This window comes from Thermobia domestica, chromosome 2 (assembly GCF_964235325.1).
Source record: "Thermobia domestica chromosome 2, izTheDome1.hap1.1, whole genome shotgun sequence".
In the NCBI taxonomy this organism is placed as follows: domain Eukaryota; kingdom Metazoa; phylum Arthropoda; class Insecta; order Zygentoma; family Lepismatidae; genus Thermobia; species Thermobia domestica.
The window spans coordinates 105,965,719-105,993,129 of record NC_137455.1 but is presented as its reverse complement, the minus strand read 5'-3'; the positions used below and the strand labels follow the sequence as shown (position 1 = coordinate 105,993,129).

Below are 27,411 nucleotides of genomic sequence, written 5' to 3'. Positions count from 1 at the left end.
GCCCCCAGTTTTTTGAATGACAAAAATAATTGAAGCTGTTATATATATATATATTGAAAGTTTATGGTAAACTCATGATATACCTATCATAATCTGGGCTCTGGTTGCTTCCTCCAATTTTTACCTTCTTGATTCACCTGTGAAATCTAGTCTCGTGAACAACACTAAAGCTAATGAACAATGTTTAATTGATACATTTTTTCCCTATATTATTTCCAAAACGGTTCTCATATAGTAAAGTAAGTTTAAAGCACTATGATAGCACAGAACATTGTTTCTGATCATGATATCTCAAGATTTTTCAGTTATGAATTTTAAGATAAATAAATACGTATATAATTAATGATATCTTCTTTATTTATACAAGGTAAGTAGGTCATTCGATGTAGAGCGTGAGTTTGTACGACTTTTAATTACTCTTACCTACTAATAATATTGGATATAAATACATCAGTCAATTTACTGTTTGTTCTAATTTCTTCTTTCCCTCTCATCTCCTTACTAATTCTTTTTATTCTTTCCACCGGAAGTCATTTTCTGCTGCGTTAGGTTCCTTAACCTCCCTTGCAATTAAGAAACAAGAAGCACGAAAATAAATAAATAAATAAATAAATAAGAACTTGGCACACATACTAACCAGTTAGATTTTCTTCCCATTAAATAAAAATGTTTTTTTTAAAAAGAAAAATGAATGTCATCTGCTTCTGTACAGTATAGCAATCAATCAAATTCAAGCAATGCTATTATATTACAGATTGATGACCTAAAAAAACAGAAGTTCTTTTTATTTGCCTATACAAAATAATGCTTGCAGAACTTTATACCGACAATATTATAAACAGATTCAACACCTTTTCCTGCATAGCAACTCAGTTATGTTGGAAATGTTGCTCTTTTCTCAATCGAGACCTTTTACCAGCACCCCAAATCTGTCTTCAACATTGGGGGAACAAGTAAGAGCTTTTTTTTTTTTTTTTTTTTTTTTAAGCGATGTTCAAAATATTTTCGGTGAAGTTGAAAAACAATCCTGTGGAGGATCAGGGAGCAGAGTTGTCTTCAACATTGGGAGGCAGCCTGCAGATTTGAGGCTTATTCTGCGGGGACATCAATTTCATCTCACTTTCCTTTGTCGCAATCGGACACAAATCATCACATTTTTTCCCAAAAAAACACATTTCAAATCGGATTATTGGGGGAGACAGTCCCCCAGTTCCAAGATTGGAGGAGACATACCCCCTCATCCCCCCGGGATTTGCGCCAGTGCCTTTTACATTACATGTTCTTAAACATTATTATTAATTACTCTTTATAGTCTATTTGTAGCCGCTAACCTTGATAGAAAACTTTTTAAAACCTATTTGTTATAGATCAAATATTAAAAAAATATTAAAAAAAAGTACTGTAAAATCCACTTAACTCGAAGCATGTTGGTGTATTAAAGCTGGAATTAAGCGTTCCTCTTGAGCACCGACAATATAGGTCTATAAGACGTTTATCTACAGTTTAAGGTGGAAGCCAAACCACCGTAATGCGTTCAAGTTTCAAGGGTCCCCGCCGGGAATGGAACCCGGGATCGCGTGTATCAGAGACGCGTGCGCTAGCAACTATCCTACCGAAAGAACTCCTAATTATTACAATTTTATTGTACTCATAAAGTACAAAGCATTATTATTTTTTAGAAAAAACAAAACTGAGTTTATTCCATAGTGATAAAATATACGAAGTACAGTTAGCGACAAAAGTTCTTACCGTTTAGTAAAATTTATTCTGGGAATAACGATGGAACGTACAGAAAATTACATTCTTTTTAATTTACTGAAAACTGTACTCAAAGTTCCTAAAATTATTTACGTAACTAATTTCATCAAACAGAAAGAACTTTTGTCGCTGACTGTAATCTACGAAACATTTTTAATTGCAGATATCTACCACTTTCAGATAAAAATATTAAAATGTCAGCTTATATTGCTCTTACTAACTCCCTCGCAATTGAAATGTGTATTTAAAAAAAAAAAAAAAAAAAAAAAGTAGTGCTTTGATACAAAAAAATGAAATATTTCAGTTTACATTCCACTGTTATGCCCTGTAACTAAAGAAGACGAATAAATAATGGAAGTGATTGATTGGTAGAATGAGAATGTAGGAAGAAACCAGAATCAGAGAAAAGTCAAGGAGAGATGTCCACCAGAAACTCAAATGACACGGGATCGAATCAGGGACCACTCGCACCAGAGGTGACGCATTACCCGTGAGCCATCGTGTCCGTAAGTTGACAGAAGATAGAAACAAATGTATCAAATGTTTACAAGATTCATTAATAACATTGTTGTACACATTGTCTTCATATATGACAAAGCTGAATTAGGGAACGACGAAATATTCATACGTCTTATTTCGTTTACTGTATATATGATACTATCACCAAGCAAATTAAGGCCTTTGTCATACCGTATAACGAGTTTTTGTATTACAGCGTCATAGTCCTCCGCCACCAGCGTATTGAGATACGCAGTCACGCCTCGTTTAAGTTCTTCATCGCTGTCAAATCTTTTTCCCGCCAGAAAGTCTTTAAGCTTTATAAAGGGATGAAAATGTTCAGAGTTCATCAATTGTGACGCGCCGATCGTTCCTCACGCATTCATCTACTGACCTCAGCAGTTCGTCTGTAATGACAGATGGTCTCCCTGAACGCTCCTCGTTGTGTGTACTCCCCAGGTTGAAGTTACGACACCAGCGCCGAACTGACGACTCGTCCATCACATTGTCTCCATACACCTCCTTTAATTGGCGATGAATTTCACAAGGTCGAAGTTTCGTGCATTAAGAAATTTAATCACGGCCCTCACTTTACAACTGACGGGGTTCTCATTTCGTTTAATCATTATAAACGAGCACAGACACAACACAGGCACTGCTAGCGTCGCGCAACCTCGCACAGAGCAGGCAGACAAGCCACTGACGCGGTCTGACCTTGCCCAGCGGCTCCCCGAGTCGTCAGCGCTTCATGTGGCGCAAACGGGTACCACTTTCCGGATGGCCCTCGTATTACTTATAGAAATTACTTTTCCTCTCTAAACTCCTTTTGAGCACTGAGGTTGTATCAAACTAAGGCGAATTTTACCGGTTAATGTGGGTTGCTCCGAAGAACACATGCTCAAACCTGGAATCGAAATCGAGTCTCCCGACCTGAAAGCGAGATGTTAATTATTTAGCCACGATGAAGTTCAGTTTGTATTATTATTATTATCATCATTATTATTGTTATTATTATTAATAATAATAATATACATTTCAAATTCAATCAATTATTCACAATGGTGGTAATTCGAAGATTCTAGGATTCTAAAGTCTATTCTCAGAACATTGTTTCGCTCAGTCGTAGAGAATACGTGGAAAATATTTTACCTTTAGTTTAGGGCAATTTCCACAGACCTCCATCTCCTTCTACGGGATATATCGAAGGGAAAGTAAGTATTAAACTCTCACATATCATGAAAACTATACATCAATTTAAAACTTCAACATCAGCATATTACGAAATGTAAATTAAATGAATATATTGTACTTACAAATTCAGTAACTTCTGACTGCTAGTGAATATATTGTTTCAAACACTTACCTACAAAGAAAGAAAAAAATGTAAACAATAATTTTATGCTATAAAATGTTTTGAGTATAATTTTTCTATTAATAAATACAGTAGTCTAGGAAAATTATATTATGTTCTCAGTCCAAGTTAGCATAGAATAGATCATCGTATGTAAACAAGAGTAGGGAAAAGCCAAGAAGAAACCTCAAGCTCCATCCTGTCCCTATATGGGTGCCTATGTAGTACGTATAAATTAAACTCAAGGGGGTGTTCTTAAGATACATACAACAGCGGCTTATGACTTGTATCTTTACATTGTAGGAACCAGTGACAGCTTGTTTAGACTACATTTATTTTTTTTTTTTTTAAAGATTTCTCTTTTCCAAAAATCAAAACTTAGAAAGGAAAATTTACAATATGTGAATGAAAAACACAATGATTGACGGTATATGTAGACATAGAAAGGGTGTTATTTCCTCCCTTGGAGCGCTATGTTCACCGCCAAGTGAGCGGAGGAGAGACTTTCTTCGTATGATAAAGATAGTGCCGCATGCAAACTAGAAGAACAAGACATGTTACAAATCGCTGTTTTCCTTTTCCTGTTCGGAAGACAAACCTTTGAGGCGACACGCGAAGACGAATCTTGTCACTAATTCTCCTTTTTTTCCTAATATATTTTCTTTCATTCTTCCTTCCCTTTCCACTTGGTATGTATCTATGTTTACGAATACAAGGAAGCCCGCTCGCTGATCGTTCAAGTTCAACAGTTACAATGTGGGACTTTGACATCAAGGAGTTTCTGTCAACTCTTGCAGGGCACGGATAGTAAAAGTGAACAGGAAACTTTTTTTTTTTTTTTTTTTTTTTTTTTTAAGATGGCAATGTGCCACTTACAACTTCCTCCAAATTATGGTTCCAATACGTTCTACAGGAAGCTAGCTTTATGTGGTTTACCCATCTGGAAGCTACAATTAAGTTCTTTTTAATTGACTCATTTAAAGAAGTGGTATGTGGCCAGGGAAATTACTCATTTCTGAATGTTCACGTGGAAATTTGACTACGTTTCTGATGAATTAACTGTGAACTACCATATACGATAATTATTGGACTCAGATACCTTTATTTGAATATTTGTCATTCTTTATGTCCTTGGTCGATATGTTCCATGTATTTACTGTAAAGTTACTTGAACATCCCTCAATTACACACTGGAGACTAAGAAACACTGGGCTCCCGTCGAAAATTGAACTTAATTACATGAAGGCAAGAGCATGTACCTGAAAAATTCATCAAGGCAGGTACATGAATTTATCATGTGTTTCTTGTAACTTATAAGCAAACAATATAGCCTACTTGCGCAGTAAATGTATTATGCAACTATACTTATAAAAACATTTGCTATATATATCAGGGCGTTAAGTGGATGGGTGGTTTGAAAATTACCCTCCGTCTCGTGTATTTCTGGTAAACTCCCTAAAATGAAGCTGAAAATATGATTCATTGGAAACTGAAAATATGAAGATTAATTACCCGAAATTGAACGCGCTAACATTTATCGCTTATATTCATGAATGCTAGAAATTTAATATTATTTACTTTACTTTACTACTATCCACTTTTCTGAACGCATACGACATTGCAATACACTTAGTTCACTCTGTTTGTTTGTTTCTTGGAGTTTAGCGTCCTTTATCAGCACCGAAGCTATATGAGACATGGATCTACACTTTAAAAAGGTGGAATCCGAACCACTGCAAAGCACTGCATTTTCTAATGCTCTCACAATGGGAATCGAACCTGGGAGCGCATGCATCAAAGGCGCATGTGCTAGTCACTAGACCAGTGGCGAGGACTATAAGGTAGGTTAGGTTAGCATTAAACTACAGCGATGTTATCTTTTAAATCTGTTATGTTGAATATCTGTTTCAAAAATTGATTTTAACATATTGTTAAAGGGTTCATGGTAAAAATAAAATTTATCTTAAAAGCCTAACTTTAGGCCTTCTGAATGGTATAAAATTTGGTTAAGCTGTCTTTTAACCACAGTGGTAGTAAAATAAGGTCCTGTTAGTAAGATTTTTTACAGTTCCTATTTGAGCTATATATTTAAAATACTCTAAAGATAGCAAAGCAGTCCCGGCACCCGGCGAGTGCGTATTCGAGCTCCCGGCTTGAAGGGTTCTAACATGTCACAATACATCTATTGGGAGGGAAGTGTTGTACTAGTGATTCCCGGAAATCGTTAGTTGTAAATCTATGTATTTTAGAGCAGTACTACTAGCGGATTTGAGTTTAGCTTCCCATTCAGCAGCGCGGCTATATTTGAGACGTGAACGTACAGCTTAACGTGGAATCCGAACCATATTCTCTTCTGCCAGGAATCGAACTCGAATCTCTCATGCCAAAGACGCGTACGCTGTCCACATAGCCACAAAGGATCTCAGTACTACAAGTGATCTACGGAATAAGGAAATAAGGTGATTGATTAGATTAAGTGGATTTTAAAGAAATGCTCACTTTTTTACGAGCACTATAGGTACGCCACATGTACACTAATTCGTGTTAATTATGATTAAGCATATTTATACAATTAGCGACATAAATTCAATTTTGAAAACTTCTACAAATGTGGTAAGTCGCTAGTGACTTTTACATGTCCATGTAGGGCTCTCAAATTTCCTTTGCCATATGGTTAAATCTAATAGGTTCCAGTTCAGTAGCTAAAGAACAGTTAATGCAATCATCGGATTCATTTAATTTAAGTCCTCTCTACAACATTGAATTATCACTCACCGTCAGTTCTTATCTATCTTACTATTCGATACTCTGTATAACCCTACAAATAAAATGAAAATACTGTCTTCGCTCCTTCTCAATGATAGAATTTAAGGAGAACATTAAAAGAAAAATCTAGTTTCAGATTCCATGCTACAAAATTAGTCGAACAGTCAAGAAGTCAAATGATGCTTAACGTTATGGTGAAAGATGTAACGTGTTTCTTTATGCTAATTGACATTTAGTAAAAACAAATAAAAGATGCTCCAAAAGAGAGTAAAACAAGAAGAAAAAGAAAAGAAATGAGTTGATTTTACTAAACACATTATTCTCAATCAAACGACCTTTAAAAATATTTTTAAATTCTTGGCCATCTTCCAGACGAAACAGAAGAAAACAAATCGGTCGAAATAAAATAGCTTTGAACTGTTTGTTCAGACTAAAACTCTTTCCGTTTCAGGTTGAGAAAGGTAACAACAGTTCTTAGCTGTTATTTATTGGGTGTTATGAACTTTCTTCATACGTAGAACATTTCAGTAGATGGAATATTCTGATATTTCGCAACGTTGTAATACTTACGTTAAGATTTTTCATCATGTTAAAGTTGCTATATTTATTATTATGTCATACTAGGAGTGGCTCTATCTTCACGTTCGAGCCTGTTATTTGACATATGAAACACATTAGTAATATAGATATTTGATATGTGGCGGGCCGGCGGTATGCGTTTGCCTAGACCGGCACCCACACAAGAGAGTTTTGTAATTTACCAAAATACTTCTAATTAGTCAACCAAAGTTTCTGCAAAACACCCACTATAACTCGAGCGGCAAAGTTATACTGGAAACAGGAACTCAGCTAACAAAACAGTCTGAAGAATCTTAGTATTACACGGTAGCGTTGGCCTGGGCCAAGACTTATCTTCTAATGGAAACAATGGAATCGTTATCCTGATTAAGGTTTGATAACCAAACAATCCTTTGGGATATCTCTTGAAACAAAACTCGACAAATATGTTCCTTGCAGTAAGCCTGCAGTTTATTGGCTCTAAGCAAATTACAAGAACCAGAGCCGGGGCGGTAGTGTAAGTACTTTGTATATGTATAAAAGAGTTCAACTTACGTGGCGGTGTTCCAATAGATAGTTCAAGAAATAACTCACTAAATAAAGTCGCTGATAAAAACAAACTAACTGTAGCACTTTTCACAAAATAAAACAAAACTGCACTAGACTGGGAGGGCACGAATCAGTCCTAGTGGGTAGGTAGGTAAGAGGTATACTATTTGATCTACCGGTCTGCGAACAGACATCAAATAGGGTAGGTTACCAGAGGTTAGGAACAGGTTACCGTTTGATCTACCGGTCTGCGAACAGACATCAAACAGGGTAGGTGTAAAGGTTACCGTTTGATCTACCGGTCTGCTAAGCAGACATCAAACAAAGTTGGTTACCAGAAGGAATTAAGGTTACCGTTTGATCTACCGGTCTGCGAACAGACATCAAACAAGGAAGGTGTAAGGGTTTACCGTTTGATCTACCGGTCTGCGAACAGACATCAAACAGGGAGTAACTATTTGATTACCCGTGCGTTTAGGCCAGCTAAGCAATAAACTTAGAGTCTGTCAAAACACACATCAAATAGGGGTGCGACAGAACTTTAGCCGTCAACTTCCTAAGCTTGCCAGCAGTTTCTGGAGCGAGTCCGGGCTGAAGCGAAACTTGCGGAAGTAGATTGCCAAGTTCGGAAGGAGGTAACTTTAGCCGTCAGTTTCCTAAGCAGACCAGCAATTATGGGAGAACCCTGGCTGAACCGTCTTGCTTTCAGAAACAGATTGCCAAGTTACCGTGAGGATTAGGTAGGGTAGTACTTTGACCGTCAGTTTCCTAAGCCGACCAGCAATTATGGGAGAACCCTGGCTGAGCCATCGAGCTTTCAGAAACAGATTGCCAAGTACTGGGTAAACCAAGAGGTTGAGGTAGGTAACCAAGAGATTGAGTAGGCAGGCCTCCGTAGAGACAGAGAGGTTGGAAGGCAGAGGGATGGACAACTAGAGACTTCTTCGTGATAAGTTCCTGAACTGAGACGTACCTAACGAATTGCGTACTCCTCGTAGTCTGCACGTCTCTGAGGGGTTCAGGAGAGGGACGTTGTCCGACGAGAGAGGCCACAACATGCGTTTTTAAGGGCCTCGGTCGGAGGTGCAAGCGGCACCAATTTACGGTCTGTGTGCAAAATAGTAACGTGAGCAAACGTTGCACGAGGACCGTAAGGTCAGAGGTTAAGCATGCGTGGAGATCTAAAAAGTACCTAGGGCGGAGCCCGAGGGGGGCCAGTATCCTGAAAAGAAAGATTATTGGCTTTGCACACGATTTCGGGTGCAGATGACCTCGGAAGAGTTCCACTCTGAGGGGTGGAGCGACTAACTATTGGAACGAGCCATGCCATTAACATCTAGATTGGCTAGTACAAGGTGCCTTGGGCGGAGCCAGGCAAAAGATAAGATTTTGTGTGTGCGCATGCGTGTGCGTGTGATGTGTAGTCCTTGAGTTTAGGTGTGTGAGCCCCTTTCTCTGGAAGAATGAGATTACATCGAGATATTACAGAGAATGGTACAAATAGTATCTTAAAGTATAAACATATACTAAACATAAAAGATTTCAAGTAATAAACTTGAAAGGTTTTATACATAATGAACTCAAGACCCTTCAACAGTTTATCTTACTTGTTTTCGACCAAAGACACACATATATATTTAATGTTCTGAAGAACGAAAAGAATCTTCTTTCAGAAGCAAAAATGACATTTTAAAGATACACAAACTATATGGGTTTTCTTAACAGTATTCTACCACTAATAATAATAATCTAACTTGTTAAAAGACTACATCAATATATAAAAAAAACTAAGCTTCTGTATCGAACCAGAAGGGGAGAATGTTTATCTTAACTGCGGTTGACCTACAGGTCAGAAAGGGGGAACTCGGTGAAGGCAGACAGGATGTCTGGTTTCCAGCTAGGAAAAAAAAACACTCAACACGAATTTGTATTTTAAAAGAAGTAAATGAAATACGAATTCTGTTGCAGTTTAAAAAAAATAAAAAGAAAAGAAATAATTATTCGCAAAAAAATAGTTTGCGAATTTGCGGCACTACAGTCCTTCCTCCTAGGGAAAGAAAAATTTTAACTGTAAGGCAAAAATTTTTCGTACTAACTACAATCAAAGAAAAAAAAATTCCAAAATTAAATTTTAACGATAGTTTCTAGACCTAGTAACTCTTTGATTGAGATGAGGTGAATCATCTTGTGATTCCTCGTTAAAAGTTATTTCACCAGAAGCAGCTCGATAAGTGGCATTAAGAGCTGGACTATTTGATTGTACACCTGCAATGATTGTTGGCTTAAAACATATGGTTCTGATACAGTCTGAATTACACCATTTAATTCTATGTCTACAACAATTAAACTTAAAACTACAATACACACAAAGAAATATCAGAATAGTAAACATGATTATATAAGTCAAAATAGAATAAGAAAATACATGATTACTTTGTCTTATCTGCCATTCTTGTTCATTAATTAATTTTTCAACATCCTCAACACGATGGCTGGCATATTGTAAATCTGTAACTTTGTGTATGATATGATTTAACGGCAAAGTAAATTCCATATTCTTAATATTGATCTTTGAGTTTGAGAATATACAACAATCAATGCTATCATTTAGTAGTGGAAGCAAATCTTTACTTGTACTGTTACTTACATATATTTCCTGAGAACTGATTAAGGAATTTGGACCATAAGCTTTACAGTTTTTATCTAAAGTTAATTTTCCAGTTTTATGAATCAAAACGGTTTTCGACACATCATTTCCACAAACTATTGTTAATTTTTCTGGGAATGGCGAAGCAAATAGCCATTCATTATTATCTAATGAAATCCATAAAATATTTCTTAATTCTACTATACGTTTGTTACAATCTGCTGGAATTGATTTAACAAAATCAATAAGTTTTACTTCACAGTCTTCATTACTATGTGTAGGTTTTAACGGAAATGTTTGTTTGCAAACCCTTGAAAATGAAGTTAATTCCTTACAAGTATTAAACATATGTTCATCAATTTTACCATAATATTGTTTTGATACTTCAATAATCAAATACGGATTTTGAGGTTGTATAAAGAAATACTTATTGTCTTTAAGCTCAGTTGGAAATGGAATTAATTTATACATATTAAATCTTAAACCATCAGTCAAAGGTAAACTAATAACATAACCAAGAATTTTCTGATTGATGAAAACATCTAAATCTACAATTTTTAATAATGCATAACCTATTGAAGAGCCAGGTGGAATGGGTAATGACATGCCTTGTGGAATCACAGAGGCGCTTAATTTAAAATGTTCTAATATCTCTTTAGGAGTAATTACATGGGGGGATAAAATACCAGATTGAGCATTTAGAATGGATTGTAACAAAATTTCAAATGCGACATCTAATTCTTCTAACATAAGTGAAATAGAATGAAGATAATTATCCCATTCGACCTTCACTTCAAGTTCGTTTATCGAATGCATAAATGTTTGACTACGAGCATTAATTTCTCTTTTAACATCTTCTAAACCTTTTTGTAAAACTCGTTCATTATGTTCAATAGACAACACAGTATTATTAATAGTTTTCAAAGTGGCTTTTACAATAGTCATTGATTCTTTAGTTAATTTCAAAAAGTTTGACTGTTCATTTTCTAATTTACTAATTTGTTCTGTATAGTAAGTAGCATCTTGAGAATCTAAAGTACCAAACAAAATTTTCGATATTTCACCAACAAAATTAAATATTCCTCTTTTGGTTTTCACCTTGGTTTTGACAATTTGATTTATGACTGAATTAGTTTGCTCAACCTTGTGTAGTTTTCGGATAAGTACGTCTAATCGAGGTTCTCGACGAGAACGATCGGAATAGATAACTCTTGATTTGTATAGTTCGTTTGCTGTTCCCATGTAGGTGGAGACACGGTGCAAAGTTTGTTCATAATCGGACAGATTAACAAAGGTCACAAGCTTCCATTGTCTGTTATATAAAACTGCTTCTCCTAAGAAGTCATAATATATACCAACAGTATTTGTTATTGTCTGAATTTGAGACCTAATGACATTTGCTGTCTGGATAATCGGAAGAATTACCGCCAAGCAAGCAAACAACGAGAGAGGATGTCTCATGATGGCTGCGAACAAAAATGGAAACTACATTACCTACTAATAGTATCTACTAATAATATAACTTTAACCTATTAGCATGAACTACAAATGTTTTTCTTCGATTAGCAATAGTACAATTAACACCTTTAACTTTAACTACTTTGTATGGACCGATCCACTGTGAACCCAATTTCTTGGATCGTCCTCTTCTAACAGATTCATCTTTAAGTAACACTTGATCGCCTACTTTAAACAATTGTTCTTTATGAGAGGCGGTCTTATCATATTGTTCTTTGTTTTTAACCTTAGCTTGTTTCAGTTTTGTTCTAGCTAACTCGTAACTGTTCTGAAGCTTCTGCTTTAGGGTTTTGATGTAATCATCATACGCGTAATTAATGTCGGTAGTTTGTTTCTGTAATATACCAGGGATGTTAGCCATCCGGCCAAACATCAACTCGTGTGGAGTATAGTTAGTTACTGAATGTGGAGTTGTATTGTAAGCAAAAGCAGCGTATGGCAACCAGACGTCCCAGTCCAGTTGGTTTTCAGACACATAATGCCTCAGATACTCAGCAAGAGATCTATGAACTCTTTCAACGAAGTTAGCTTGAGGGTGGAATGCACTAGTATGTAGTTTCCTAATCTGGAACATGCGACACATTTTCTTAAAGGTATCGCTCATAAAATTAGTACCTTGATCGGTTAAAATGGTTTGAGGTATACCGAAAACACAAACAAATTTCGTCACAAAGGCTTCAGCTACGGTTTCTGCATCTTGTTGCTGTAGGGGAATGGTCACTAAATATTTCGATAATTCATCTTGGCATGTTAAAATGTATTTGTTTCCGAGAGAACTCTCAGGAAACGGCCCTACAAGATCTAAAGCACATTTCTCAAATACTACTTCGGGAGTGGTGGTCAAAACCATTGGAAGTTTGACATTAGGTTGGGTGAGTTTGTTCTTTTGACACGACTCACATTTCTTTATGTATTCTTCGACATCGGTGTTTAGTCTGTTCCAAGATTTCGGATCGATATTGTTCAATTCTAAGTACGATTTGATTTTAGCTATAGTTCGATGAATACCTTGGTGTCCACCGGTAGGAAGGTTGTGAAACTCTTTCAAAATCCTATTCTTTGTTTCTTCGTCAAGGGTAGAAGGTTGACCTTCTGGATCGGGGTCTAAATATGCAATACGACTCAATGCATCAGCATTGGTATTACGGACACCTGCTTTATAAACAATCTTATAATTATATTCTTCTAACTTAATTCTCCATCTTAAAAGTCTACTACTAGGATCTTTTACACTAAACACCCAAAGCAAAGGTTTATGATCAGTCACAAAGGTTGTTTCCTTTCCAAAGATGTATGGGCGGAATAGCTTGGCAGCCCAAACTATCGCAAGTAATTCACGTTCGGTTGTGGAGTAATTTCTTTCAGCATTATTTAGTGTACGACTAGCGTAAGCGATTGGTTTGTCTTGACCAATTTGGCCCTGAGACAAGATAGCTCCAATTGCGACTTCTGAGGCGTCACAGGTAATAATAAAGGGACGGCTCATGTCAGGATATTGAAGGAGAGGTGGTGATGTCAATTTTTCCTTCAAAGTTTGGAACGCTAGTTCTTGTTTGGTTTCCCACTTGAATGGAACATCTTTCTTTAACAAAAGAGTGAGGGGTTTGGCTATATTGCTATAGCCTTCAATAAATCTACGGTAATAAGAACTTAATCCTAAAAATCCACGCAATTGCTTGACATTTTTCGGATGCGGAAAATGTAACACTTTCTCAATTAAGCGAGGGTCTGGCTTCAGACCTTGATCTGTTATTTGATGTCCTAAATATGTTACTTCTTTTCTAAGAAATTCGCACTTATCAGGCTGAAGTTTGAGGTTGTAGGTTCGAAACCTATCAAATACAAGTTTCAATCTTGACATATGGTCCTTTAAGTCTCTACTATAGATACAACAATCGTCTAAATACGAAAAACACTTTAATCCTTCTAATCCGGATAGAACAATATTCATCATTCTCTGAAATGTTGCGGGGGCACCGCATAATCCAAAGCTCATGCGATTATACTCGTAATGACCATATGGTGTACTGAAGGCGGTCTTACTACGGTCTTCAGGTTTAATTCTAATCTGCTGGTACGAACTGGCTAAATCCAAGGTCGTAAAGTATTTCGATTGCCCTAACTGATCTAGTATTTCGGTAATATTCGGTAAAGGAAAGCTATCTCCAATAGTAATCTGATTAAGCCTACGAAAATCTAAACATATACGAATCTTAGGTTTGCCTGATGCGTCCATCTTTTTCGGCACTATTAATATTGGAAAATTCCAAGGACTCTTGCTTGGGGAAATTATACCTTCATCTAACATCTTGTCGATTTGATTTTGTACTTCTGCCTTATGTACCTCGGGAATACGGTACGGTTTCTGAGTCACGACTGTACCTCGTTTGTCGGGATGAATGGGGATGCTATGTTCAATCACATCAGTATAGGAGAGTTTGTCTCCCTCTAAATAAAATAAATCATGATATTCTTCACAATGCGACAGTATTAACGCTTTCTCTTCTGGATTCAAATGGTCTAATCGCAAGTTCTGCCTAAGTACTTCTAAACGCGATTTTAATCCTTTAGTTTGACTTGCATTGTCAGATTTGCTCAATGCATAAACACTATGAGATTTTGTCATATCAAGAAGTGGTTCAAAATCTAAAGAGATTGGAGGAATTTGTACGTCTACCTCATTTTCAGTTAAATTCAAAATGCTAGTTATACATTTGTTATCGGATGCTTTAACTATAGCGTCTGGCAGGAATACACCGTCTGCCAAAGTACGTTTGGACAAAAATCCTATCCCATTATTTTCAGTCTTAACTTCAATTAGCTTTTCAGTACGTGCTGGGATCTTTACTTTAGTTCCTACATCAATTTTCAATTCAGCTTGTCCGTCATACGAAATTACACAATGATGTTCAAGAAGAAAATCTCTGCCTATTATACCGGCTACATTAGGAGGTAATAAATCACTACGCATTACATGAAAAGTATGAGTCACTCTATTCTTGCCTATTTCTAATCTAAGATCTAATGTACCTAAAGTATGGGCATGAAAATTATTGAATCCATGCACTGGAGTGGAGTCACATCTATGTATCTTTCTCAACATTGACTCACGTAAATGGCTATACTTAATAAGCGATAGATCTGAGCCTGAATCTAATAACATGTCGTAATTCTTATTTAAATCCATCATTCGTACTTTAATTTTACCCTTTTCATCGATTATACTCTTAGTGGAACATTCGCATAATTGGGCGTAACGTCCAATTGTATCAGACTTAACAGAATTTCGATCAGGTTTCTGAGGTGGGGACACCTTCGTACAATTATTACTCGTTTGTTCAGTGGAACAAAGGAAAATCTTCTTAACATTATCATTCTGATTTCTATTACTATCAACACGTTTCTCTAATTTAACTCTGGAGGAGTTGTGTTTCGATAAACAACATAAAGACTTATTCTTGCTACAAGATTTTGGCTTGGTGCGGTGGTCAGCACGGCATTTCTCTTTCAATTCACAATCATGCGTGTCAAAGGCAGGATGACGACGCGGTGAGACATTATTCGGGTTTGGTCGCGGAGAAGGTTTGCGCGGTGTACGGCGCTGAGGACACACATACACTGGGCGACGCGGCGAAGGACTACGCGCTGGACGTTGCTGAGTGCGATGCGGAGAATGACTATGCGATCGGCGACGCTGAGTGCGACGCGGAGAATGAGTACACGCTGGGCGATGACATTGAGGACGGCGCGGAGAAGGATCTCGCGCTGGGCGACACTGAATGCGACGCGGGGAACGGCTTCGCGTTTTGCGGCAACGAGAACTACGCGGAGAAGGACTGCGCGTTTGCCGGTGATGAGAACAACGCGGAAAACTTGTGTTCTTTCGGGTACAAACACGGATACGTTTCTTAGCACAAGTATGGGTACGCTTTTCACGACAATGATATGAGTGTGTACAACGTAAAGCACAACAAGAATTGGAATCCTCTAATTTGTCACTATTTTCACTACAATGTTTATCATGCGGTTCTTCATGCGAGTCTACTGAATGATCACAATCTTCTAAACAATGAACCTTTTTCCTAAAATTTCTTCTATCCTTATGGGAATGAGAAGAGTTATGAGAATCTCTAGATTTACTTTCAGAATGCTTTTTCTCGGAAAATTTCCTATTTCCTTTCTTCTCTGACTTATGGTTATGATTTGAAGAATTTGCCCTATCTTCATTCTTAGAATCTAATGGCTTTCGTCTCTGAGACAATATGTGTGATTCTTCAACTAGAGCGAAATCTACTAATTGAGCGAAACTATCATCTTCTGTACTTTTACCACGAATTACTGTTTGAATGCGGGGATCGCTAATTCCCTGGACAAAAGATGCTTTTGTCAAATGATCAATAAGTGAATGAGCACCAGCTCTTTCAGTTTCACGACATATTTTCGAAGCAGCAGCTTTCAGATCAGCTCGAATTGTATCTAACTTGCTAGCCCATGAGCTAATACCCTCATTTTTGCCTTGCCTGGCAGAAAACAATAAACAAGCATAATAATCAATAGATCTATGTGTAGCATAATTCTCTTCTAAAATTGTCTTAACTGCTTCCCAAGTATCTACGTTCAATCTAACTAAAATACGATTTCTAGGTTCTCCTAAAATTTTTGACTTAATAAACTTCAATAATACAGGTTTGTCACGGGGGTTAACTAACCCTTGAGCAATTTCACAACTATCAATAAATTGCCTCAACTTAGAACGATCTCCTGTAAATGGTTCTGCAATAACCTGAATTGCTTGAGAAACTTTAACATATTCTGGCTGTACGTTACTTCCGTCAGCTTCTGCCATGATTAAAAATTCAAATTACGTTTCAACGTAGAAACAACAAATTAAATAAATGAATGAACCTCTTAGATTTGCGAAAACTCGAAGGTTTGAGCAATAATGGTTTCTGAGAGGAATTTCTCACTTAACCTAACTAAATCTAAATTCACGATGAGTTTATCACCTGTATGTTTGATCACGAGGGATTTATTTCACCTATTCGGGCTTTAAAATGCCTAATTTCAACACTAAAATGCACTGCACTTATTTAAACACTAATGAACTGAAATCACTAATGTGCGTTTGGCGTCACGATACAGTGAGCAGGATGTTTTGCTGATTGATGGCCAGTCAAACAACAAAAGCGTCCTTTTCCCCTTTTCGCTTCCGCCAAGGAGGATGGAATGAAAGTTAAACAAATGGAAAAACTTTCAGCACACAATAAATACCACACATGCAAAATGCACATGCACAAAACACAGTTCACTTAAATAACTTAAACTGGTATCAAAGTTTACGACGTCACGATTATTCCTGATATCCTAAGGCTGTGCAAAAAGTTCACGATATCCTAGGTTGTTCAAGATATCCCACAAAGCTGACACCAAATTATGTGGCGGGCCGGCGGTATGCGTTTGCCTAGACCGGCACCCACACAAGAGAGTTTTGTAATTTACCAAAATACTTCTAATTAGTCAACCAAAGTTTCTGCAAAACACCCACTATAACTCGAGCGGCAAAGTTATACTGGAAACAGGAACTCAGCTAACAAAACAGTCTGAAGAATCTTAGTATTACACGGTAGCGTTGGCCTGGGCCAAGACTTATCTTCTAATGGAAACAATGGAATCGTTATCCTGATTAAGGTTTGATAACCAAACAATCCTTTGGGATATCTCTTGAAACAAAACTCGACAAATATGTTCCTTGCAGTAAGCCTGCAGTTTATTGGCTCTAAGCAAATTACAAGAACCAGAGCCGGGGCGGTAGTGTAAGTACTTTGTATATGTATAAAAGAGTTCAACTTACGTGGCGGTGTTCCAATAGATAGTTCAAGAAATAACTCACTAAATAAAGTCGCTGATAAAAACAAACTAACTGTAGCACTTTTCACAAAATAAAACAAAACTGCACTAGACTGGGAGGGCACGAATCAGTCCTAGTGGGTAGGTAGGTAAGAGGTATACTATTTGATCTACCGGTCTGCGAACAGACATCAAATAGGGTAGGTTACCAGAGGTTAGGAACAGGTTACCGTTTGATCTACCGGTCTGCGAACAGACATCAAACAGGGTAGGTGTAAAGGTTACCGTTTGATCTACCGGTCTGCTAAGCAGACATCAAACAAAGTTGGTTACCAGAAGGAATTAAGGTTACCGTTTGATCTACCGGTCTGCGAACAGACATCAAACAAGGAAGGTGTAAGGGTTTACCGTTTGATCTACCGGTCTGCGAACAGACATCAAACAGGGAGTAACTATTTGATTACCCGTGCGTTTAGGCCAGCTAAGCAATAAACTTAGAGTCTGTCAAAACACACATCAAATAGGGGTGCGACAGAACTTTAGCCGTCAACTTCCTAAGCTTGCCAGCAGTTTCTGGAGCGAGTCCGGGCTGAAGCGAAACTTGCGGAAGTAGATTGCCAAGTTCGGAAGGAGGTAACTTTAGCCGTCAGTTTCCTAAGCAGACCAGCAATTATGGGAGAACCCTGGCTGAACCGTCTTGCTTTCAGAAACAGATTGCCAAGTTACCGTGAGGATTAGGTAGGGTAGTACTTTGACCGTCAGTTTCCTAAGCCGACCAGCAATTATGGGAGAACCCTGGCTGAGCCATCGAGCTTTCAGAAACAGATTGCCAAGTACTGGGTAAACCAAGAGGTTGAGGTAGGTAACCAAGAGATTGAGTAGGCAGGCCTCCGTAGAGACAGAGAGGTTGGAAGGCAGAGGGATGGACAACTAGAGACTTCTTCGTGATAAGTTCCTGAACTGAGACGTACCTAACGAATTGCGTACTCCTCGTAGTCTGCACGTCTCTGAGGGGTTCAGGAGAGGGACGTTGTCCGACGAGAGAGGCCACAACATGCGTTTTTAAGGGCCTCGGTCGGAGGTGCAAGCGGCACCAATTTACGGTCTGTGTGCAAAATAGTAACGTGAGCAAACGTTGCACGAGGACCGTAAGGTCAGAGGTTAAGCATGCGTGGAGATCTAAAAAGTACCTAGGGCGGAGCCCGAGGGGGGCCAGTATCCTGAAAAGAAAGATTATTGGCTTTGCACACGATTTCGGGTGCAGATGACCTCGGAAGAGTTCCACTCTGAGGGGTGGAGCGACTAACTATTGGAACGAGCCATGCCATTAACATCTAGATTGGCTAGTACAAGGTGCCTTGGGCGGAGCCAGGCAAAAGATAAGATTTTGTGTGTGCGCATGCGTGTGCGTGTGATGTGTAGTCCTTGAGTTTAGGTGTGTGAGCCCCTTTCTCTGGAAGAATGAGATTACATCGAGATATTACAGAGAATGGTACAAATAGTATCTTAAAGTATAAACATATACTAAACATAAAAGATTTCAAGTAATAAACTTGAAAGGTTTTATACATAATGAACTCAAGACCCTTCAACAGTTTATCTTACTTGTTTTCGACCAAAGACACACATATATATTTAATGTTCTGAAGAACGAAAAGAATCTTCTTTCAGAAGCAAAAATGACATTTTAAAGATACACAAACTATATGGGTTTTCTTAACAGTATTCTACCACTAATAATAATAATCTAACTTGTTAAAAGACTACATCAATATATAAAAAAAACTAAGCTTCTGTATCGAACCAGAAGGGGAGAATGTTTATCTTAACTGCGGTTGACCTACAGGTCAGAAAGGGGGAACTCGGTGAAGGCAGACAGGATGTCTGGTTTCCAGCTAGGAAAAAAAAACACTCAACACGAATTTGTATTTTAAAAGAAGTAAATGAAATACGAATTCTGTTGCAGTTTAAAAAAAATAAAAAGAAAAGAAATAATTATTCGCAAAAAAATAGTTTGCGAATTTGCGGCACTACAGATATTTCGTACAACTACGACTTCACACGTTATTGATATTTAAAAAAAATAAAGAATTTGAAATTCTAACGAGAAACTAGATAATTTATATCGTTTACCAAACATTATTAGGATCATCAAATCTAGGAGGCTTAGGTGAGTATGTATAGCAGGATGGAAGAAAACAGGAAGGTTTTCAAAGTTTTAACTGGAAATCCAATCGGAAAACGACCATTAGCAAGACCTAGATGCAGATGGGAGGCCAATATTAAGATAGATCTCGCAGAAATAGGAATACAAAATAGAAACTAGATCCAGTTGGCCAAGGATAGAAGTCAATGGAGAGCTTTGCTGAACGTGGCATTGACCTATGGCGGGTTCCATAGGCCATAGAGTTAGTTAGTTAGTTAGTTAGTTTGACATTCTAATACTATCAGATCAAAGTGGAATAAATTCAAAACAGAATAATGCCAAAAATATATCCAGATATTTAAAATATGTCCAATTTAAAGAGTGAATAAAAAGTCTTAAATTTCGGTTTACCATTTCATATTTATATAAAATAAATATTATGAGGAAAGTACGTTGAAACTGAAGAGAAACGATGGATGATCCTTTTAGGTATTAAGTTCTTCGAATAATACAGAAAAAGATTAGTGTAAAATGAAAATGAAATGAAATGTTTCAGTTCAACGTCCCACGACGCCCTTTAGGCTAAAGGAGATGATGATTAAGACAAATAAATGATGATGAAAGAATTGGTGGAATGAGAAAGTGTGAGTACCCCGAGAAAACCCACGAACACGATGTTATCCAGCATAAACTTACTTGAACGGGGATCAAACCAAGGACCCTACATACCAGAGGTAAGTGCTCTACCAGTGAGCCACCGTGTCCCCCTAGTGTAAAGTGATGATAATACTCATCATCTTAACAACATTTCTTGTTATGAGAACCTGGTTCGATTAAAGATTCCGTAGTTTCTCAAGACGCCATTTATTAAATCTAATTGTAATGTTTCAAGTATCTATTACACAAATCCGGCTCACCTCGTAAGTTATTATTTAATTTACCTAAAAAAAAAAAAAAAAGGAAGAAAGTAGAAATGTTTTGAATATATAATCTCTATTTGAAGAATATATTTACTGGTCAACTTCTGATTGGCAGCTGGATATGAGATAAATATAGTCACTATTTTTGTAGTTATTATGAATGTGTGCGTGTATATATGGTCTTTATAGCTGTTTCATCTCATGTAAATAAGAAAATAGATAAGAAACGAACCATTATTCATTAAATATATACATTAAATCTATTAGTAATTTGAATTTGTGTTTCTTTACACGTTTTTTATTGCAAAGACTGAATTAAGAGAAAAGATAATAGGTTTAGAATTTTATCCAACAGTTAGCTACCGTAAACTTTTACGCTATCATATCCTAAACTTTCTATACTATTCCTATCAAAGGTAAAATATTTGACGTTGCGAAATATGTAGCTATTTTAAAATGCTGTATTTTAAAATTCATATTTCAATTCCAGTTTTTTGTCAAAAGTATGGCTGACCCTATATTATGTGCTTTTCAAGAACAAAATTTGCTGTCTGTGTAACTTGATATGTTTATGGAGGGATAAAAGTTAGATCACAGACAAAATTCTTAATAAAACTTTAATGACAATTTCCTTTTGACAAGTGTATACTTCCGGAACCACTTACTTTGAACACGCATATTATATCAAACTTTGCTCATTAGTACAAAATAAAAGCGGAACATGTGTTCTAAGTTCCTCAACCACTGTTTAGTGGGAAAAACACTTTCAGGGTCTTCATGAACATTACGTTACAAGGGGGAGCGGATTTGGCGGAACAATGGGTGAAACAAAAAGGGGTGTTTTTTTTTCTAAGTTGATGAAATGGTTGGAAGGGCAGAAACAAAATATAACGCGATCTCTGACCTAAAACGAGAATTGTAATTTTTCCCACTGAAATGCATACCTAACGCAGGTGGATCCTTAATTGTCCGTTTCCTACGCAACGGAGCGTAGTCCCTGCCAGCTGACGCGCAAATCCCCCTTCTTCAGACACATCACACAATGAGTATACTCACTTATATCGGTGCCAATTACTCTGCAGCATAACAACTTAACATCCGAGGATAACAGGTGATACAATTCAATTTTCATAGACGGTATTTCCGACCTAAATAAATACTGATTCCACAAACAAAATAAATATTTAGTACATTTTAGGTCATTTCCTCTATTTGGTTACAATTTTTTTTTTTTTTTTATTAATAAATGAACGGATCATACGAACGTATAACTGATTATACGCAACACCACTTGCCTCTGCTATCCTGGTACTCTATTAATGTTTAAATGAAATAAAATTTAGTGCAGCGTTCAGCAGCTATGGCCTCTAGATCCAAGTAAATGTTAATGAAAGAACCAGTGCAATAATAATAATAATAATAATAATAATAATAATAATAATAATAATAATAATAATAATAATAATAATAATAATAATAATAATAATAAAAAGAACCGGAAGAATCCCAAGGACATTCGCAAGACATGATGTGGTTTTTGCACAACATCGTTTATGTAGAAATTTGTAGGATACGCACTCTCAATTCCCAATTTTCTAATTCCAGTAAGTCTTTTATGATCATTCAAGTACGGTGTTCATCAATTAATTTTCTTTGGTCTAAAGCGAGTCATTACAGTATACAGTAAACTCTCGATTATCCGCTTTGCGGGTCTTCCTTTCCTACTTTTCGATCTTCTTCCTTTTTTTCGCGACATTGCATGTGAACTTTGTGAAAAAATGTTGTTAAAAAAACTTTAATCACGATAAATAAAAGGTCCTTTAACACAAAAAATCGAAAACAGTTGTCCGATTTGTGTATATGTGAATGTGATAAAGTAAACCAACAACTGTCTATTACATAATAATTGTATGTGTAGGGACTCTTACTGTAAATTAAAAAAAAAAATGTTCAAAAGCATTTTCGTGTTAATTTGGGTCCCTTTTTCGGCCAGTTTCACGAATAATCGTGGGTTTACTGTATTTAAATTATTGAATTTCATTTTAATCATAGACTAACACATCTGTACACTGCTGGAGAAAAGTTCAGAGCCACAAAGCAAGAACGTATACAGAAATACCTTGCATATCGCGATTAATTGATTCTGTGCTATGTAAAACCACATTGTTCGAGGTCTATTTATAATGGATTTATATTGAATTTGTTCATCGCAATTTTTTTTCTTTAACTGAAGTACCTAGCCTTTTGCCGAATCGTAATCAGAGATGTATGCAGAGGATGGGGCTTGGGGCCCGGACCCCTCTTGAAATCCTATTTTTCTCTAAATTTAGTCTAATTTTAGAGGTGATTTTATAAATTTTAATATAATTTATCTTATATTGAATTTCATCTACTCTAAATTAGATTCCTGCGCATGTGCTTGTGTATAATATTAAAATCCGCGTTATGCAAGGTATTCCACATAGCTACATCTAACGGCTATGTAAAATGCATAGCTTTAATAGGCAATAACTCTATGCTCCTCTAATATTCACATAACATTTTAGTTTTCATCACTTACAAAATACGTCAAACTGTGTATATAGCCTTGTTTTAAAAAATGGCCACCCTCTCACATTGAAAAGCTCTCTATTCTTACCCACAGTCTCAATTAAATCAAACAAATGTGGATTTTATTTTGCCAATTGAGATCTTTATTCAAAATTTCCTATGCAAGGTTGCCAGAATATGAACTTCTAAAGCAAGATAGGTGTCCAAGAATTTTTGAACAAGACTGTACGTATAGTGAATTCTAATAAATCCCTACACAGCAATACTATTTTACTGCCATAAAATTTACCTTAATACCGTAAAAGACATAAAAATAAAACACCTTTGTGAACATCGCTTTGGACTCTTACTACAAAATCAGATCATCGTTTTCTGCAATTCTTGACAGATGAAGAAACAAATGCAAAGAGAAAGAGAGCGGAGGGGGCAGGGCACAATTCATGTCATTTAATGTGTCGCCTTATTGTGTTCATTGTTAGATGAAAATAAAAAAAGAAAGAAAAAAACAATGTGAAAAAAGTTTCAGCTTTCACTCGTCTTAAAAATTAGGGCGTGGGATCTTTCAGCTACTGCTGTGTTGGGAGATTCATGTAATAACATAATGAAGCAAGTCTTTATAGGAGATTGTGCAAAAAACATACGCATTGAAAGGATATAAACAGCAGAAAGAGGGAGAATTAAAAAAAGAAAAGAAAAAGTTACCTTAAGTGATGCTTATAAAAGATAGTAAAAAAAAAAAAAAAACTTTTTCATAAATCAATAGGTGCGCCTTTACGATATATCAAGGTTTTAATTTTTTAAATAATATATTTTATTTTTGTAGCATAAAAGGAAATAATATTTTATACAATTACTGAAACCACTGCAAAAGCCGATTCTGGGGCGTAAACTAGGAAATTTCAACACAAATATTAGTTGAAGGGTTGGATGCAAGAACAAGGTAGATCCATTTTTTAGGGAATTTTGAGATTTTCACATGTTCCAATAGTAAAAAAAAAAAAAAAAAAAAAAAACCCTCTACATTGTGTGCAAAAATCAGGTGGATCCGATTATTATATTCAGTTTTATAACGTAAAAGGAGGTGCCTAGATACCGTGTCCATCGTGAAGTTAGAGCAAGAAGCAGGCAGCTCCGGAAAAGTTCTAAAAGTGAACATAGCTGGTTCTTGCATAAAACCCTTCAAAACCAAACACCATTTGTGAAGCATGCTTTAAGTTGAAATTAATTAAGTTAATGGAAGGTTGTCTAGAATTTACACTACACTCTTTTAAATTTTATTTGCGACTAGCGTTACTTGCCCTCCAAATAACATATCGTGTTCGTGTACCCACCTACATACTTAGAAAGTGATAAAAATATTTTCTCCTCAAATCCTATATTACAATATTTCGAATCAATTCGAAAGGAAGTACATCAACCTACGTAACTTGGCAAAAAGGTCTACCTCATCAATCTTTTCCAATTTTGACCATTTGGGAATCTTCAATAGAAGTATTATTTTGTAACCTATTTCTAATATGCTCATTATTTATAATTTATAACTTATGCCATCCATATGAATGTTTGTAATCTATGAATTTGATCACATCTACAATAAACACTTTACTTGGTTGTTGGTAGTTGGTCAGAATGGAGTTTAGCTTTCCTTTCAGCATCGAGGGTATATAAGTCGTGGCCCTACAGCTTAATATAGGATCCTTATCATATGAGATTCAGCTAGAAATCGAACTTGAGTTTCCCGCGTCATTTTACTAGATGGTGTTAGATAATGTGCAATGCTTACAAAAATAAATATATAAATAAAACTAGTTGATCAATCTTTGATATAAATGAAAAGGAAGCAAAAATATAGATTTTTACGAATAAATGTGTAATTGAATCCGTGGATCGAAGACAACACTGCAAAGATACTTTAATTTGTCTAAAATCGATATATAATAGTCGATAAAATTGTCCAAATAATTTGGCAACAGCTCACATCGTTCTAAATTCGATTTCTCTGGAGGTATACAGTTTCAATTTTAACTTACAGTAGCATTATCAAGCAATTTACAGCTCATATCTGAGTGCTGTACACATATCCACCTAAACACATATCGCTTAACTAAAAGCTGTAGCTAAAAAACATTTGGCTGAGAAATACTTTATCTAATACATTAATACATTTATGTAGTTCTTCTACCTATTTACATTTGTTTTTTTCCTTTTTTTAACTTGGCAAACGTATCACAGAAAACAAACCTAAGAGACGAAAAGGAGACGATTACACAGAAAGTGCACTTTTGACACATACTATTGATGCAACAATTCCTCGTTTGATGCACTTTATGTTCTGTGCACACTGCTAGGTTCATCTTCTAAGAATTTCACAACCTTTGAAACTTAAAAAAATCATAATGAAACTTAGTAAATGTTCTTCCAAAAGTCCTTATCGTGTAAGAAGGCATCATTATTATTATTTTTTTCTCTTATAATGGAAAAGATCTTTAATATACCTAGGTACACTTCAGGAGATACTTGTTACTAAAATACAGGAATTAATAAACAATTTTTGCTTCAAAAAGTATTATAATTTGCATTGTAATTGTAATAACTGTTATTTGTTAAAAATTTCAGCGTGTCCTCTCTCAAATACTATGACTTAGAGAGATATTATTATTGTGTCATCTATTACAGAGGGAAGGGGAAAAAAACTATACTGTAATGTACCATACGGCTTAATGTTCTTTCAAGAATTAACTTTTTTGTTGTTGTTTCTGCTTTTGTTACGAACTTCTTTAGTAAGTAAAAAGAGAAGAAAATCATAGATCTTTTCAGATCATGCAATACATTTTAGAATCTACAAATCAACTACAATGTAAGTTAATTTTTTACCATAAAAAATGTTAATGTCTTGTGTTCAACAAAAGATAGCCCACATTATTGCAGACATTATATTTTGTGTGTTCGGTTTATTATATTAGCATTTTTTAAAAGAAAAATAATCCTTTTTTTCCTAAGGAAATGCAGAAGTAGATAACATAAATGAAGTACTTAAGCATATACTTTTGTAAAAATTTCATGGATAAATTAGATTTATGCGAAATATAATACACACTTACTTTCCAACAATTCTTCAGCCTCTGATATGAGATTTTGGTTGAACACTGCATATAAAGAAATTACGTAAATACAAGGCCTATTATGATGATGTTGCTATATTTGTAAATTTCCTCATGTCAAAATTAAAAGGTTATAGTCAATTGATATAATATTCGTAATAGATTTAAGATGTGTTATACATTAAGGTATATCCTCAAAAAGTACATAAATAACATGTATCTTTACTATTTTCAACAACGCTTTGTCAATTTTTTTTTACCAATACTGTACTTTTTCCAATCTTATGATATTTCCTGGCTATTTATTCGAGCCCCCCCCCCCCGGGCATCAGTAAAATTAATCCAACTTTTTGACAGAATATTATGTAGCTTTTTTTCAATATTTTATAACCTGATACTGTAGTTGCAATTTAATTTTTGAGTATTTGTTACTGATCAGTTGCTTTGAACGTTAACTTAATTGCATTCAGAGCGTAAGTAGGGGACGTACGCCCATAAATCCCTACTTTTCTGTAAACTTCGTGAAGGTTTAGGGGTGATTTTACATATTTTAATAAATACAATTTATTCACATATTGAATTTGGACTCCCGCCCGAAATTATTCCAACCTGCGTGTCTGCATACAGTCGTGTTAAGGACAGTTATTACTAGAAATCTGAATAAGTATTTACATGTACAGGTCGAACCATGTATTATACTACCGCTAAAAGATTTCTGCATAGAAACAACTGATTTTCCTTGAGCCATTAAAAATCTTTAGAGTTGTATCGCTGTAACAACGTGATTTTACGCTTTATTAAGAGCAATTACTGCTAATAAAAGTCTTCTATCAATTCAGCAATTAATCACAGATATTTTAAGGGAAGGAATTTTACTGACTATTGTCCAAATAACAAACAACACAGTTGGGGACTTCCTGCAGCTGTTATCGGAAGAAGTGAAAGCGGTATGTCTTGATTAAAAAGAAGTAAAAAATGGAAGACAAAAGAGGGAATACTTTTTAAGAGGACGGATCAAGTTGCGGACCAAATGAATAGACTGCATTCCTTTCTAATCCTTGACATAAATAGATTCTATATACCACAATTAAAAGAATCCATTTTCAATTGGTAATTCATTTGATGTGATCTGTTTTGTTGTCTCTAATCCTTTCCTCTTAAGTGCCCTAAAGCTAAATTATATTCATGTCATTACGTAAGGG

General features: G+C 35.9%; 1 protein-coding gene across 2 annotated transcripts in view; it reads right to left on the bottom strand.

The window, feature by feature from the left end:
* Nucleotides 1-27,411, bottom strand: part of rau (RA domain-containing protein rau) — a 212,847-nt gene that overhangs the window by 51,842 nt on the left and 133,594 nt on the right. Inside the window, exon 1 of one of the 2 annotated variants that reach the window (XM_081744517.1) lies at nt 3,570-3,624. The exons of the other annotated variant lie outside the window; for it this stretch is intronic. The gene's annotated coding sequence lies outside the window, so the exon portion shown is untranslated. Of the gene's footprint in view, nt 1-3,569; nt 3,625-27,411 lie in introns of those variants that run through there. 2 annotated transcript variants of the gene reach the window in all.